Source organism: Mastomys coucha, unplaced genomic scaffold (assembly GCF_008632895.1).
Source record: "Mastomys coucha isolate ucsf_1 unplaced genomic scaffold, UCSF_Mcou_1 pScaffold21, whole genome shotgun sequence".
Classification (NCBI taxonomy): domain Eukaryota; kingdom Metazoa; phylum Chordata; class Mammalia; order Rodentia; family Muridae; genus Mastomys; species Mastomys coucha.
Genome location: NW_022196904.1, coordinates 101,956,270 through 101,971,278, shown reverse-complemented (window position 1 = coordinate 101,971,278; position 15,009 = coordinate 101,956,270). Strand labels below are relative to the sequence as shown.

Sequence of the window (15,009 nt, the reverse complement as noted above, 5' to 3'; positions counted from 1 at the left end):
GCTCATTTCCTTCACCTGTTTGATTGTGTTTTCCTGTAGTTCTTTAAGGTATTTTTGTGTTTCTTCTTAAAGGGCTTCTAGCTGTTTACCTGTTTTCTCCTGTATTTCTTTGAGGGTGCTATTTATGTCTTTATTAAAGTCCTGTATCATCTTCATGAGAAATGATTTTATATCTGAATCTTGCTTTTCTGGTCTGATGTTGTGTCCAGGACTTGCTATGGTGGGAGTATTTGGTTCTGATGATGCGAAGTAACTTTGGTTTATGTTGTTCATTTTCTTACGCTTGCCCCCCACCATCTGGTTATCTCTAGTGCTACCTGCCCCTGCTAAATCTGCCTGGAGCCTGTCCTTCTTGTGATCCTGGTTGTGTCAGAGCTCCTCCGCGTCAAGCTGCCTCTGGGATCCTGTGATTCTGGGATCCTGTGATCCTGGGCATAATAGAGCTCCTGGGAGTGGAGCTTCCTCTGGGTGTTTTGAGACTGGCTTCAGAGTTTGCTCCAAAGGTCTGCTTAGGGTACCAGCCCAGACAGACCGGAAGGAACCTGAGCCACTGGGCTGGCAGAGTTCCTGTGTGCCTGGGTTCTGCTAGTCCCAGTTACTCCTGGTAGTGGGACAGATGTTGTGTCCTCCTCGCCTCTGATTCTTGGCATGTTAGAGTGCCTAGGAGTGGAGTTTCCTCTGCCACTAGTGTTCTTATCCACAGAACAATCAATCTCTCTAGCCCAACATTATGTTGAAAGAATCCTGTGGTCATCAGTGGTCTCGGGGCCAATCCAGGGAGCACTTAGAACAACCTCAGCCCTCCTGCTTCTGTACACTCCCAACTCATGCTCCTTCCTCCTTTAACTTTACAGCTCCTCTCCCATCTGGATATGCAGAACTGGATGGAATGAAGAATGGAATGGTAGGGAGCTTACCCATTGGCCTGGGACAGAAAGCACTGGCAGCACCAGTTTGTGGCTTAGGACCTGTGTCTTAGGGCATCCCAAACAAAAAGCAGAGGGACTTGAGGCTGTTAGCAAACAGCACTTCTCATGCCTCCAGCCAGTCACCTCTGCCAGGCCAATCCAGACTTGACTCAAATGAAAAGTATAGACATGTCTGGTGTAGGGATGTGGTACACACGTCACTCTGCCATCCACTTGTCTGACTTTAGGACATTTACAACTTTAGTCACAAGCGAGAACATGCTACTTTGTATATTAAATGCTATTTAGGTGTTTATGAACAGCTGTGCACAGGAGAAAAGGGAAAAACACAGGTCAAGTACACATGCATTTCTTTACCTTGCTCCTTTCTCTTCCTCGTGTCTCGAAGTTTCTTTCCCTTTTCTTTCCACATTAGGCAAATCTCTCTCTCTCTCTCTCTCTCTCCCTCTCCCTCTCCCTCTCCCTCTCCCTCTCCCTCTCCCTCTCCCCCTCCCCCTCTGTGTATGTGTGTGTGTGTGTGTGTTAAAAGCTTTTAAGAACCCACAGGTTTGGCCTGGTCTCCAGGCGACTTCTGGTCTCAAATTGTCCATCCATGATTTAGAAGCCCTACAGAACTCCTGCCATCCCCAAGTCTTTGTTAGACAGCCAAAAGCCTCCGGGCAGCTTCCCCAATGTCGGCACCTTGGCAACGCCCTGGTTTGAACATGATTTTAATAGCGACTAATTCCCTCAGTGGTGGCACCCCCGCAAATGGCTCATCATGTCACAGGCAAGTTTCAACAGTCATGGAACCAGATGGGCATATTTTCCCAAACAATAGTGTTGTGGTGGCAAACAGCTAAGGCATGTCAGGGGCACAGCAGTGAGGCAGGTAGCAAGTGTGAGGTGGGATGAATTATCTGCTTTCTGGAGTGATCACTTATTTAAATCTTTAATTGTTTCTGAAGGGAAGGGAATCATTTGCACCCATGGGCATAGTTTGGGTTCGTTCGTGATACCCAAGAAGGTACTGTATTCTGGGGCTGTAGCTGCCAGAAGAGGAGACCAGCAGGGGGAGTGTTCCAGCCCCAAGTACAGTTTGAATGTCTGGACTCTTAGGGCAGCCCGTCACCTTTTGTTTCTGATGTACCAGCTAGCACCTGCCCTGTCCATTCCCTGTCTCCTTCTGCTCCTGTGGACACTTTGGTGCACACTGGCTCAGGACTCTCTGTTCTATAATGAAGGTGAATGCTGGGAGGGTACCAAGGACAGTGTGCCCGAGGCCGAGATGTTTAGTCTCTATGATGTCAACCTCTAAAACACATGGCATCACTCCAACATCTGTCATTTACCTTGTAGCTGCCTATAAACTCACTTGCCAATGGATCAGGGTTCACATTAACTCTAGTTGGGGTTCAGTTTAGGCTAAGAATATAATAGCACAGGTGTCATGTGGAAACTGGGCTCACAAAAAGCCCTCTTGACTTCACTCATTTCCCTGTGATTTCAGCAGTCTCTAATCACCTCCAGCACAGCAGATTCCTAAGCCAAAGCTTTGTGTATTCTGACTTTAAGGTTACCAAGCAAATACAGACACTTGTGGGAAATGCCAGTAGGGGGGTGAGATCCAGGGCACCTCCCTCCAAGTATACTCAAGTCCACAGCTTGTGAGGTCCTCTCTATAAACTGTCATGGGACCTGTGAATAGCTTGCTGACATCCTCACAGGCACTTTAAGTAACCTCTGGATTCTTTCTAATAGCCACTACAGTGTGGCACTATGTACGGGAATGCTTCCCTGAGTAACTTGCAAGCAGCAATGTCTGATTCAGTAAACATGCAACATTTTTCTGAGAAAGTATGTTAGTTCTTGGTTGGATACATCTTTAGATGTGTAACTTGTAGATATGGAGAGTCAACTGCATTTAAAAAAGAAAATAAAATATGGGCTAGAGAGATGGCTGAATTTGCTGCTCTTATAGAGGTCCTGAGTTTGGTTCCCAACATCCATATCCAGTAGCTCAGAAACACCTTTAACTCCCACTTTAGGGAATCCAACTCCCTCTTCTGGCCTCTATAGGAACTGCACTCACATGTACATACACATAAAATTAATTTAAAAAAATTAAAGACTGAGTATGTGCACTATACATAAGTGTATGATACATGTCAAATATATCACAGATCTCTACATTCTTTTGTCCTCAACCCATTCTGTTAGTCCCTTTTGTCCCCCTAGCTAGTTTCATATCTACTTTCTTTTTCTTTTCTTCTTCTTCTTTTTTTTTTTTTTTTTTTTTTTTTTTTTTTTTTTTTTTTTTTTGGTTTTTTGAGACAGGGTTTCTATTTACTTTTAATGTCATATATGCATACATGATTTTCTGTATCTGCATAAAATCTAGGAGTCACAGATGATAGAAAACATCTAGTATTCATCTGAGATTGGCATGTGTTTAATATGATGTTCTCCAGTTACATCCATTTCCTGCAAACAACAGAACATTCTTCTTTATGAATGATAAAATAATCCATTGTGTGTGTATTAATAGTGCATTTTCTTTATCTATTCCTCTGTGGATGGGTGCCCAGGCTGGTTCCATAGCTTAGCTATGGTGAACAGTGCCACAATAAACATGCTTGTGTAAGTACTTCTGTGATATACTGATTTAGAGACTTCAGGTACATCCAGGGACTTAGTATGGATGAATCTTATAGTAGCTCTCATTTTAGTTTTGTGAGAAACCCCTATACTGATATTTTTTAGAACCTGGACAGAATTATTTATATTTCCTCCATCAGTGTCCTTTTTGTCTACATCCTCACCAGGACTTGTGATTTTTTTTTTTTTCAATGATGCTGATGACTAGTGAGATTCTTCTTTAATGTACACTGCTCATTTGTTCTTAATCTTTTGAGAACCATCTGTTAACTTCATTCGCTTCATGACTGAATCAGTTGTCAGATTTTTCTGTTTAGGTTCTTAATCTTTTGAGAACCATCTGTTAACTTCATTCGCTTCATGACTGAATTAGTTGTCAGATTTTTCTGTTTAGGTTTGTGCTGTTGTTGTTGTTCCTTATATATTCCGGAGAGTAATCTTCTGTTAGATGGACAACATCTTAGTTACTTTCTGTTGCTGTGATAAAATGCCTTCGCAATAAGCACCTTAAGGAGAAATGATTGATTTTGGTTTACAGTCAAGAAAGATGCAGTCCATCCTGGCAGCAGGCATGGAAGGGATGGTGGTAGGACCCGGTGGCTAGCGCATCACAAACTCAGCAAATAGGGAAAGAGGAACAAGAAGTGGGCTGGGCTACCAGACCTCAAGGCCCCGCCCCCAACGACTTATTTCCTCTGGCAAGGCTCCGTCTCCTATAACCTTTACAAACAGAGGGACCAAGTGTTTCAAATACATAAGCCTATGGGGAACATTTCACATTTAAGTTAAAACATGACTAAATAATGTTTTCTTCCACTCTTGAGTATCTCTCTTGATCAATAGCTGTTCCCTTTGCTGGTTGCAGCTTTTTGCTTCGTGATTTCCAGTTGGATCTATGTGGTGCTTGTATTGTTCATCCTAGTCTGGGAATCTTTACCTACACCTGTTATCTTGGAGTCTTGTCGTTACTTTTCCCTCCAACAGACCCAGAGTTTCAGGTCTTGTGTTGAGGTATTTGACCCAAATGAAGGTGATGGTTTTGGTACACCACTTTCCTTCACGTCATTGGCTGAGAAAGTATCTTTTATCCACTGTATCTTTTTGATATCTTTGTTTTTAAAATGGTGGTTACCGTTGTATGGGTTTATATCTTGGTCCTCTGTTCTGTTCATTGCTCTCTGGTTTATATTTGTTATGATGGCTCTGCAGAATATTTTGATCAGGTAAGGTGATACCACCAGGAACATTCTTTTTTCTCAGTATTGCTTTGGCTATTCAGGATCTTTTGTACCTCCATGCTAGATTTTTTTTCCTATTTATATGAAGAATGGCGTTGGATTTTTTTGGGGGGGGGTGCGGGGAGGGTTGGTTTCTCGAGACAGGGTTTCTCTGTGCAGCCCTGGCTGTCGTGGAACTCACTCTGTAGCCCAGGCTGGCCTCGAACTCAGAAATCCACCTGCCTCTGCCTCCCAAGTGCTAGGATTAAAGGCGTGTGCCACCACTGCCCAGCTGGCATTGGAATTTTGATGGGAATTGCATTGAACCTGTACGATGCTTTTGGTAGTATATCCACTTTCACAACGTGAATTCTTCCAATCTAGGAGCATAGGACATCTGTCCATTGTCTACTGAATTCCTCAATTTCTTTCTTTGATGTTTCAAGCCTTCTGCTTTTCCTGAGAGCCGTTACTTCCTGTGAGCCAGGATCACAGGTGTGCCACTGTATCTGCTTTATGTAGTGCTGGAGGCTGAATCCAGGGCTTTGTGAGTCCTAGGCAGCATTCTGCCACCTGAGCTGCCACCACCTGAGCTGCCACCACCAGCGCTGCAACCCGAGCTGTAAGCTGCTATTTCTGCATGTGAGTTTTCTATCTTCTGCTTTGCTGCAAGTGTTTAGCAGAGCTAAGAGGTTTCTGGTAGTGTTTAGGGTGTCTTCTGTATAGAATCGTGATTTATAAATGAAGATACATTAACTTCTTCCTTTCTTTCCTTTTATTGCTTTCTCTTAATTTCTTTCTTTAGCCAAGATTTTAGTGCATTTTGAGTAACAGTGGAGAAAGCAGAATCCCTCATCTTGCTCCTCATTTTAGTGGGAGTGGTTTGAGTTTCCCTAGCTGTGCAACATCAGCTTTAGTTTTGCCATCTGTGACATCATTTGTTATGTTGGGATATGTTCTAGTCTCCTCAGGGCTTTTACTATGATCTGATGGTGGCAATTGTCAGAAGCCCTTTGTACATCTATTGAATAGTCACGTGATTTCTGTTTGTGGGTCAGTTCAGGTGATGTATTGCCTTTATTGGTTTGCAAATATCAAACCATTCCTGTATCACTGGGATGAAGGCAACCTGAGCATGATGAGTGGTATTTTTTATGGAAGATGAGTCATCTTTAGAATAGAAAAAAAAATGCTTGTTTTACAAGTATTTTACTAGGAATCTCTGCATATTTGTTGGGGAGAGTTGTGTCTAATTTTTTCTTTGTTGTGTCACTATCTGGCTTTTGTATTAAGATAACACTGGCGTCGTAAACAGAGTTTGGTAGGTAGTGCTCCTGATTCGTATGAAGATAACACCGGCGTCGTAAACAGAGTTTGGTAGGTAGTGCTCCTGATTCGTATGAAGATGATAACACCGGCGTCATACACAGAGTTTGGTAGGTAGTGCTCCTGTTTCGTATGAAGATAACACCGGCTTCATAAACAGAGTTTGGTAGGTAGTGCTCCTGATTCGTATGAAGATAACACCGGCGTCATACACAGAGTTTGGTAGGTAGTGCTCCTGATTGAACCGGACATAGTTCAGGTTTCCCCTAGCTGTGCAACATCAGCTTTAGTTTTGCTGATCTTGTTTTTGGATAAGTTAGGAAGCATGTGTGTTAGTTCTTCTTTAAAGAATTTAAAGATTTCATAGGGAGTCCACCTCAGCCTGAACTGTCTTTTTAACTTGGGGGATTAAAAAAAAAAAAACATTATTGCTTCAGCTAGACTTGGTGGCATACACTTTTAATCCCAGCACTCAGGAGGAAGAGACAGGTGAATCTCTGTAAATTCAAGGCAAGTCTTTGTCCACAAAGTGAGTTCCAGGCTAGTCAGGGCCACACAGTAAGATTCTGTGTCAGAAAAAAACCCAAAAACAAAAACAATATACCACTTTAATTTCATAAATACATAAGTGTATTTGAATTGTTTACCTCACTTTGGTATAATTTTAGTAAATCATATAGGTTAATAATCATCCTTTTTTTTTTTTTAGGTTTTTCAATTTAGTGGAATACATAAGGTATGTTCTAATGATTTTCTGAATTTCATTGGTATCTGCTTTGCTTATTGGGTTTGTTTGTTTGTTGATAAGTTTGTCTTAGAGTTTTCCAAGTGGCAGGTTTAGGAAGAGTCCCTGCCTCAAAGGAATAGAGAATATTCAGCATGTTCCTCTTTTCTCTGCACATGAGCATAGGTAGATGTGTCCACAATATACATGTGTGTACACTCAAACACACAATACACATACACAGATAGGTAAGTAAACACTTCACAATATTTTCAAAATCAAAAAAATCCAAAACAATAAAAGAATATAAAAACAGGAAGTTGAGTGGGACAAAGCTAGCCTGCTGAAGTGTCAGTGCTATTAGTGAAGGGGGAGTGAGTGAGCAGGGGAGGGAGCCGGACTGCCGCCTGTCTGATCGCAGTTCCAACCTTCACTCACACTGTTTCTTCTCAGGCTCCCAGATGCCAGTCACTGAGGAGCCCGTGGGCTGTCTGTCGGGTTACAGATGCTAGACACACCTCTGCGGTCTGTCAGCGTTTGGGTTTCAAATGCTGGTCATGTCCCAGGGGTCCTTTCAGACATCACACTGGCTACTGTGCATCCTGTGTGGTTCCCCTGCAGACTCTGGCTCTGGCCAGGTTTCTGCCTCACAGAGTACTGGGAGGTTCTGACACAGTTTCTTCCCCGCGGTCTAGAGGTGTTCAGCACATAGTCCCATGACACTTGTTCTGGATTCCCAGACGGTGCAGTCCAGGGAAGCTGAGGCTCCACAAAGCCATTGCCTCAGCCCAGGGGCTTTTTAAAATGCTGTCTTGTCCCACGAGAGTGTTCCTGGTATTTCCCCTCCCTCCTGCTATCCTCAAACTTTGCCTCTCTTCCTCCCTTCTTTTTCACCCTCTGTTTCTTCAAAATGTCTGTCACTGAGAGCCCAGTGCCAGTTTTCCATGGCTCTGGTCCCTCCCTCTCGCTAGAAAGGGCAAGCTTCCCGGAGCACACCACCCTCAGCGACTGTCCTGTTTCCTGTTCTGGTCTATTTGATACTGCAGGACATAGAACATCTTATAATCAACTATCCTTTGTGGAAATACATAGTAAAAGAACATGAGTAGTGCATGTAGAGCCATTTTCAGACATTACTGGAGTTTGTCTTAATGCAGAGCTAAAAAATCATTCTAGATTTTTTTTTTTCTTTTTATGGCTTTTTGAGACAGGGTGTCTCCCCTCCCTCTTGCCCTTTCTAGCGAGAGGGAGGGACCAGAGCCATGGAGAACTGGCACTGGGCTCTCAGTGACAGACATTTTGAAGAAACAGAGGGTGAAAAAGAAGGGAAGAAGAGAGGCAAAGTTTGAGGATAGCAGGAGGGAGGGGAAATACCAGGAACACTCTCGTGGGACAAGACAGGTGTGTAGCCCTGGCTGTCCTGGACCACTCTGTAAACCAGGCTAGCCTTGAACTCAGAAATCTGCCTGCCTCTGCCTCTGCCTCCCAAGTGCTGGGATTAAAGGTGTGCCCCACCACTGCCTGGCCTATGACTTATTCTTAATGTAATAATGTGTATATTCTTAGTCTAAGTCCCAGCCCCACTTGGAGTAGTGTAAATGAATGTGGGTGATAATAAAATATTTGACAATAGTGAAAGACTTCTGAATGTGCCATGACAAAATTAATTCAGAATCAAACATGGAACAAATTCAAGGTCACACAACTTGACTGCAGCCTCAGTTTTGAACATAGAACATGTGAACTGTACAAGCTGGGTATGAGCTCTGCTTATTACCATTGATCTCTCCAGAAAGCTGCCCAAAGTCCTAGAATCCCCTCTGCCCCCGGGATGGCCTTTCCCAAAGCCACGACCAAAGCTATTGAGAACACGATGGAGCCACGCTGTATATTGTAATTTCATCTTGAAAATTCCTAACGTCTGATGTGTTTTACGGGGCAGACAAGGCAATCATGGTACACCTAGGGCAGGACTATACAAGAGTGTGACTTCCAGAAAATGGGGATTGATGGGAGCATTTTGGAGCTGGCTACCATAACTTGATGAAACCCAAGACTGCCCTTGGGTTTGGGGTGGGGCCCAAGGCTTTTTTCTAGCAAGTACCCTGGTGATGCTGACATTATTCAGCTGGGATCCATGCTCAGAGAGCCTTTGGTCTATCCCATATTCTCATTTTTATACTTCATTAATTCAGGTCCTACAAACATGAGAAAAATGAGAAGCAGGGAAAATGTACACAAGAAATATTTATAGAGTCTCTAGTATGTGTTAGACGCTAGGTGGGGATCTCTGCTTTCATTATATGGGTTTTAGCACAACAAAACCTGTATGTTTATCACTTACCATTTATGAATGACAAAATTAAAACCAAGAGAGAAGAGACAACTTGCCCAAGTTCATCTGTACAGTTATCAAGAGGGGAAGGGATGTAGAACTCAGGTCTTTGACTGCCAAGTCAAAATGTTATGCACAACCCAGTAGCCTAAACTTGTTTTTTAAATTCTAAATAGATTTTTCCCCTTAAAAAAAGTACTAGTTGTGTTGCTATGTGCCAACCACATGATATAATTCATGCTCTAAATTGTACCAACTGGATTTGTAGCTATAGGCTGAAATTTAACCTTAGTTTCATTTGAAGACAATAAGCACAGTGTTTCTAAGTGAAATGAAATATATATGATATATGTATAGCCTTTTTTGTTGTTTATTGTTAGAGACAATGTCTTACCATGTGGCCCCAGCTAGCCTGGAACTTGTTAGTAGACCAGGCTGGCCATGAACTCACAGAGATGTGTTGTATGCAGTCTTTTGCTAAGAGCTTTCTATTTGCTGGCCATGGTGGTGCATGCCTTTAATCCCAGCACTCAGGAGGCAGAAGCAGGAGGATTTCTTCACACTTGGGGTCAGTCTGGCTACATAGTGAGTTCCAAGACAGCTAGGGCTGCATCGTGAGGTCCATCTCAACAAACAAATAATAGGAACCCTGCTAGACATGGTGGCATTCACTTGTAATTTCAGAAATTTTGGAGGCCAAGGCAGGAGAAGCCAGTCAAGGCTAAATATGGAGACCCTGTCCCCAAATACAGCCAACTGAAGGAACCGATGTTTAACTATTAGTAAGAGCTGTCTGGATTCCTACCGAGAGGAGTGGCATTTTTGTTAGTTTTTTTATACACTGCTTTCTGGACAGAATTAGCTTCAGGGTAAAATTTTTTTTAAAAAGATCAAAATGAAGAAAAAAAGGAAACGTACAGGATCCAGACTCCGATCTAGATACAGTGTGTTCATGTACTTTGTGTAGAGCGTGGTGAGGGTAAAGTTGACATGTCAGTTTTAGACATAGAAACTGAGGACCGAGGATGAAGTCATTGGTCTAAGTGGGAGGGCCAGGATTTGACTTTGAGGTCCCCTGGTGTCACCGAAATAACATTTCTGTAAGGTTGTCTGTTCCAGTGTTGCAGAATGCAGATGCTGGTGATGACTGGAAACCTATCTCTCTACCAAAATATTTGGAAAGGTGCCAAACCAGGAAGAATGATAGATCCCTCTTTCTCAAGATGGAGTTTGATAGAAAGAGAGGCCAGGAGCAGGAGCAGAGGAGCACAGGCTGATGATTCCAGTTACTTGGAGGCTGAGGCAGGAGGATGGAAAGTTCAAGGCCAGCCTGGGCTACAGGGTAAGTTCATGAAACTTGGGCAAAAATTTAAAATGTGGGGAAATAAAAGTGGTGACCTTAAGTACAGAGCTCAACAGTAGAGCACATACATGCTCACACATGCCCTAGGTTCAATCCTAGGTCTCAATCAGTATTGAGAGGGAAGTGGGAAACAAAAGGAGAACCAATCAATCATTACAGATCCTGATATAGAGTCAGATTTTTGAATGTTTCCTTTATTGCAGGTGACAATGGGAGCTGTAAAGAGATGACGGCTACTTCAGAATACTGAGAAAATGCAGCTGTCACTAGGAGGCAGCATGGGTTAACTGGGAGCTGGCCTCGGACGCTGTAGCATCAACCTTGGAATCATTATAAACAACACATATTTGATATTCACAAACTCTTCTGAACTAGTTGGAGAAAGGGGGTCTACACATCTAGGGAACTTCATCAGTTGGTTGGAAACTACTAGCTGTTAGCATTCTGTCTAAGCTCCACCCCACAGTTACCTGGCAACAGCCGGTGTGCCTGACTATAAAAGGGGCTGCTTGCCCCATCCTCTCTCTCTTGCTCCTGCTCTCTCCATTCCCTTCCCTCCCTCTCCATGTGCTCATGGCCTGCCTCTACTTCTCTACTATCTCTCTCTCTTCCTCTTTTTCTCCCTCTTTTTCTCACTCTCCCTCTCTCTCTCTCTCTGCCTTTATCTGCCTCTATTACCCTCTCAACTCCCCTCCCCATGCCCTGAATAAACTCTATTCTATACTCTACTGTCTTGGGCCTGTGGCTGGTCCCTCAGGGGGAAGGAATACCTTAGCATGGGCCCACTGAGGCACCCCCTTCCCCCACACCTTACCACACATCCTCCAGAACATATCCCCCCTCTCTTTATCTTTTTATAAACACACCACTAACCAGTGAAGTAATCCTTGGCCCTGTACTACAGTTTGTCAAGTGAAAAGACTTTTGAATGACAGGAGAAGTCACATTTGGTTTATTCCTGGTGTATGATGTACATATTATGCTTAATATGTAATGAGCTTGTTGATTGTTGGTTGACTGTGTAGAACCAATGAGTGGAAGCCACTGAGACATATTTTAGCTCCACCCAAGGGCCAATAGCCTTAGGAGAGACTGGATGGATCGTGAAATAAGTCCTTCTTTTTGAAGATGAAGAAACAAAAAAATGCATGCTTCTCCAATGAAGAGTGCTGGAGTCTTTAACACAGCCAGTGCTCTGCCCAGATATCCCTGTGCCCCTTTACTGTTTGTCAAATGCCACTATCAGCTTCTGCTTCTGAAGGTCAAAGATGCAGTCTAGAAGACACTGAATAAAAAAAATAAGTAAAATGGAGGACATGGCTGCTCTAAGAAAAGGGTACACACACACACACGCTTATACACATACACAGGCAGAAACAGAGGTACCTGGGGGAGTTCAGAGCTGAGCCATGTGAGAAGAGATGGGGAGGGAGAGCAGGAGAAGAACCCCAGACCAAGAGGGTAATCTTGGGTGTTGCCAAAGTGACTGAGTTATATAGGGAAAAGCAGTTGGGAGAAAGGCAACCCAATTCCTAGTCTGGAAAAGTTTAAGGTAGGAGGCAGGACATGCCAGCTAGGAGGTCCCTGCAACAGGTAGGGACTGAGGGATTCTGGGAGAACCAGCAGCAGCTTCGATATGTTAATAAGCACCGTAGCCATTTGTCCTGGTCTGAGACCTAACAGACACCAGCTTTCTGCAGATATATAGGATACATTCTCAGAGTATCATCTGTCTCCCCTTGACTTCCTGCCTTACCCTTGGCTTTGCCCGTTTCTCTTCCCTTTTGGCTTTAGGCCTCTTCTGTCGGTTTCTCCAGAGAGTATTTCACTCAGGTACAAACCAACCCTGCTCCAGGCTCCTTTTAAAGAAGCAGACACAAGCTGCTGGTAAAGAATGCAGATCTGCTCAGTTCCCATAGAGGGCTGTTTCTGATACAATAGAACGATACAAATGATACCATAAAACAGAAAAGGACTGCCCTGCACACTGGATGTTGCTGTCACCCCCAAATCTTCAAAATACTCATCCAGACCTGTCTAAACTCAGGGTTCACTGCCAAAACCTGGAGAGGCTGACCCTCAGGTACCCCTGGGGTTCAGAGTGGGTCATCTGTGGACAAGGGAAAGACATGGAAGGAGATGGACCTAGAAAATGACAGTGTAGAGATTGGTCTCCAAGCAGAGAAAACCAAGTTCAAATTTCACTTCCAAACCAGAAAACAGCCTCCTCCACTTCCCTGTAAGGGAAACTTGAACACACATTAGAAGCAACACCAAAGTTTGGTGAGTTTACATCATCAGCTGGTGATGTCATCCAAGATGAAAACAAGACAAAACCCCACCTGCAACAACAGGAACCTCCTGTTGGCCACATATTAAAATTGGAAGTGTGCAATTCTGTGGTTTGGGAGACACAGAAATACCTAATTCCCAGCAGAAGTGTCTCAGGCTGGACTTCCTGCAAATTCATTTAAGCTTTTCATGTCATTCAAGTGTTTCATGTCAATAGTGAATAATTGCTAATAGACTCCACGCTCTGGGTGGGACTGATATGGGGCAGGGGATGCCAGTGAGGACAGCTGTGTGCCAGGTGTACAAAGGCTGCCTTCTCACACACCCCCGATCCTTGTAAAATCCTGTGGAAGAGGTAACATTAGTGTCATTTAGATTTGAAGAGTTGAGCTCAGGGAGGTGACCCTAGGTCATGAGTTAGGGTGTAATTCACACTCTTTAAACAATAGCTGATTGAACAATGCTGTCTGTGTCAGGGAAGTGGTGCAAACTGAACTGCCACATGGGGCATAAACAGAAGAGGCAAGGCCGCAAAGCAGTTTAGCAACGGAGGAAGAGCAGTCAGCCCTCTTGTGAGCGGCCCCTCTAACTCCAGCTTCTTAGGGAACAGAGCATTCCTTCCATCCAAGTACTGTTCTAGGTAGATATTCTAGAGCTTTCCTTGATTATTCATATAACTTCTCCATGTGTCTTGTGGCAGACTAGGAGAAAGACCCTTTTATTCTTTTTATCTAAATGAATCCTCTCAATATCCGAAGATACTGAATATGAGAAAGGTGCTCATCTTTTTAGTCAAAATAGTGATACCCATTTTTTTTGTTGTTGTTGCTATGACCACATAACTGGTACTGGATAATTTATTTTTGAAAAAGTCCAAAGCATAGTGCTGGCACCTACCTGGTAAGGGTTTCTCCAGTAAGTACTCCATTATGTATCCCACCTCAGTCAGGCCTCTCTTCCTCTTCTTAAAAAGCCTAGACTAATTCTACGTGCAGCCATACTTCAGTAACCTCTTTTGGACTCATTTATCTCCCAAAGGCCCCATCTCCCACACCACAGGGCTTGGGGATTCAGTTATAACATTTTTTTTTTTATCATTTACACCTTAGTAAGTAGAATACTGATAATCTAAACCCTCCCTGCCCCCCCTGTCTCTCTGTCTCTGTCTCTGTCTCTGTCTCTGTCTCTGTCTCTGTCTCTCTCTCTCTCTCTCTCTCTCTTGCTTATAAGCTGTCTATAACCCTGTATTCTCTAATCCTCAGTCTAGGTGTGGAAATTATTATGTATTCACACAGCCAGTTGATTAGTCTCTTTGACTGCTTGTCTAGCTGGGGAACTTACTACTTACTTGGGACTTTGTAGACCACTGTAAGTTTGCTACTCAGAACAGAGCATGGTGTGTGCATGGTAATCATCTGTGTCCTTGGCCAGGACAGATAGCCAAGCAAGAAAGCTTGGGTGGAAGGGCCTTTGGGAATGTGGATCCAGATGAATGGCTTATACAGAAGACAAACAGATCTTTTTAAAGCCCCAAATTGTGATAAACACTGCTGTATTCATCCAGTACCTCTCTCATCTCTCAGGAACAGCCCATCTACTCCCTACTCCACCACAGCTTTATAGTATGCAAACTCTCTTTACTATTGACAATAGTAGTTGGCTTTGGAAGTGGGCATGAGACACTACTCATGACAATTCAGTGCCCTGTGATTTTCTGAACTGGAGTGAGAGGAAGTGTTTCTTGGGTGATATGCATGGAAGGCAGGAGTCTATAACTTCTGGGAGTGTGGGTTAATTCTTGAAAGAAAATTACTTCAAGGCAATGAATGATGTGTCTATAAAAAGAAAACAAGAGAGGGGATATGTTCTATGGAAGTGTAGTCAGGTATAGGGGAAGGAGGTGCCTTGGTGGGCCCATGCTAAGGCATCTCTTCCCCTGAAGGACCAGCCACAGGACAGTATAGAATAGAATTAGAGTTTATTAAGGACATGGGGCAGGGAGTTAAGAGGGTAGTAGAGGCAGAGAAAGGCAGAGAGAGAGAGAAAGAAAGAGAGAGAAAGAGAGAGAAAGAGAGAGAGAGAGAAAGAGAGAGACAGACAGGCAGAGAGAGAGAGAGAGAGAGAGAAAGAGAGAGAGAGACAGACAGGCAGAGAGAGAGAGAGAGAGAGAGAGAGAGAGAGAGAGA

General features: G+C 43.6%; 1 long non-coding RNA gene across 1 annotated transcript in view; it reads left to right on the top strand.

Annotated features, from left to right (window-relative positions):
* LOC116100860 overlaps nucleotides 1–11,010 on the top strand; it is a 19,477-nt gene extending 8,467 nt beyond the window's left edge. Inside the window, exons 2-4 of the long non-coding RNA XR_004122695.1 lie at nucleotides 6,819–6,845; nucleotides 10,288–10,510; nucleotides 10,735–11,010. This is a non-coding gene — a long non-coding RNA (uncharacterized LOC116100860). The remainder of the gene's footprint in view (nucleotides 1–6,818; nucleotides 6,846–10,287; nucleotides 10,511–10,734) is intronic.
* Nucleotides 11,011–15,009: the final 3,999 nt, after the last annotated feature.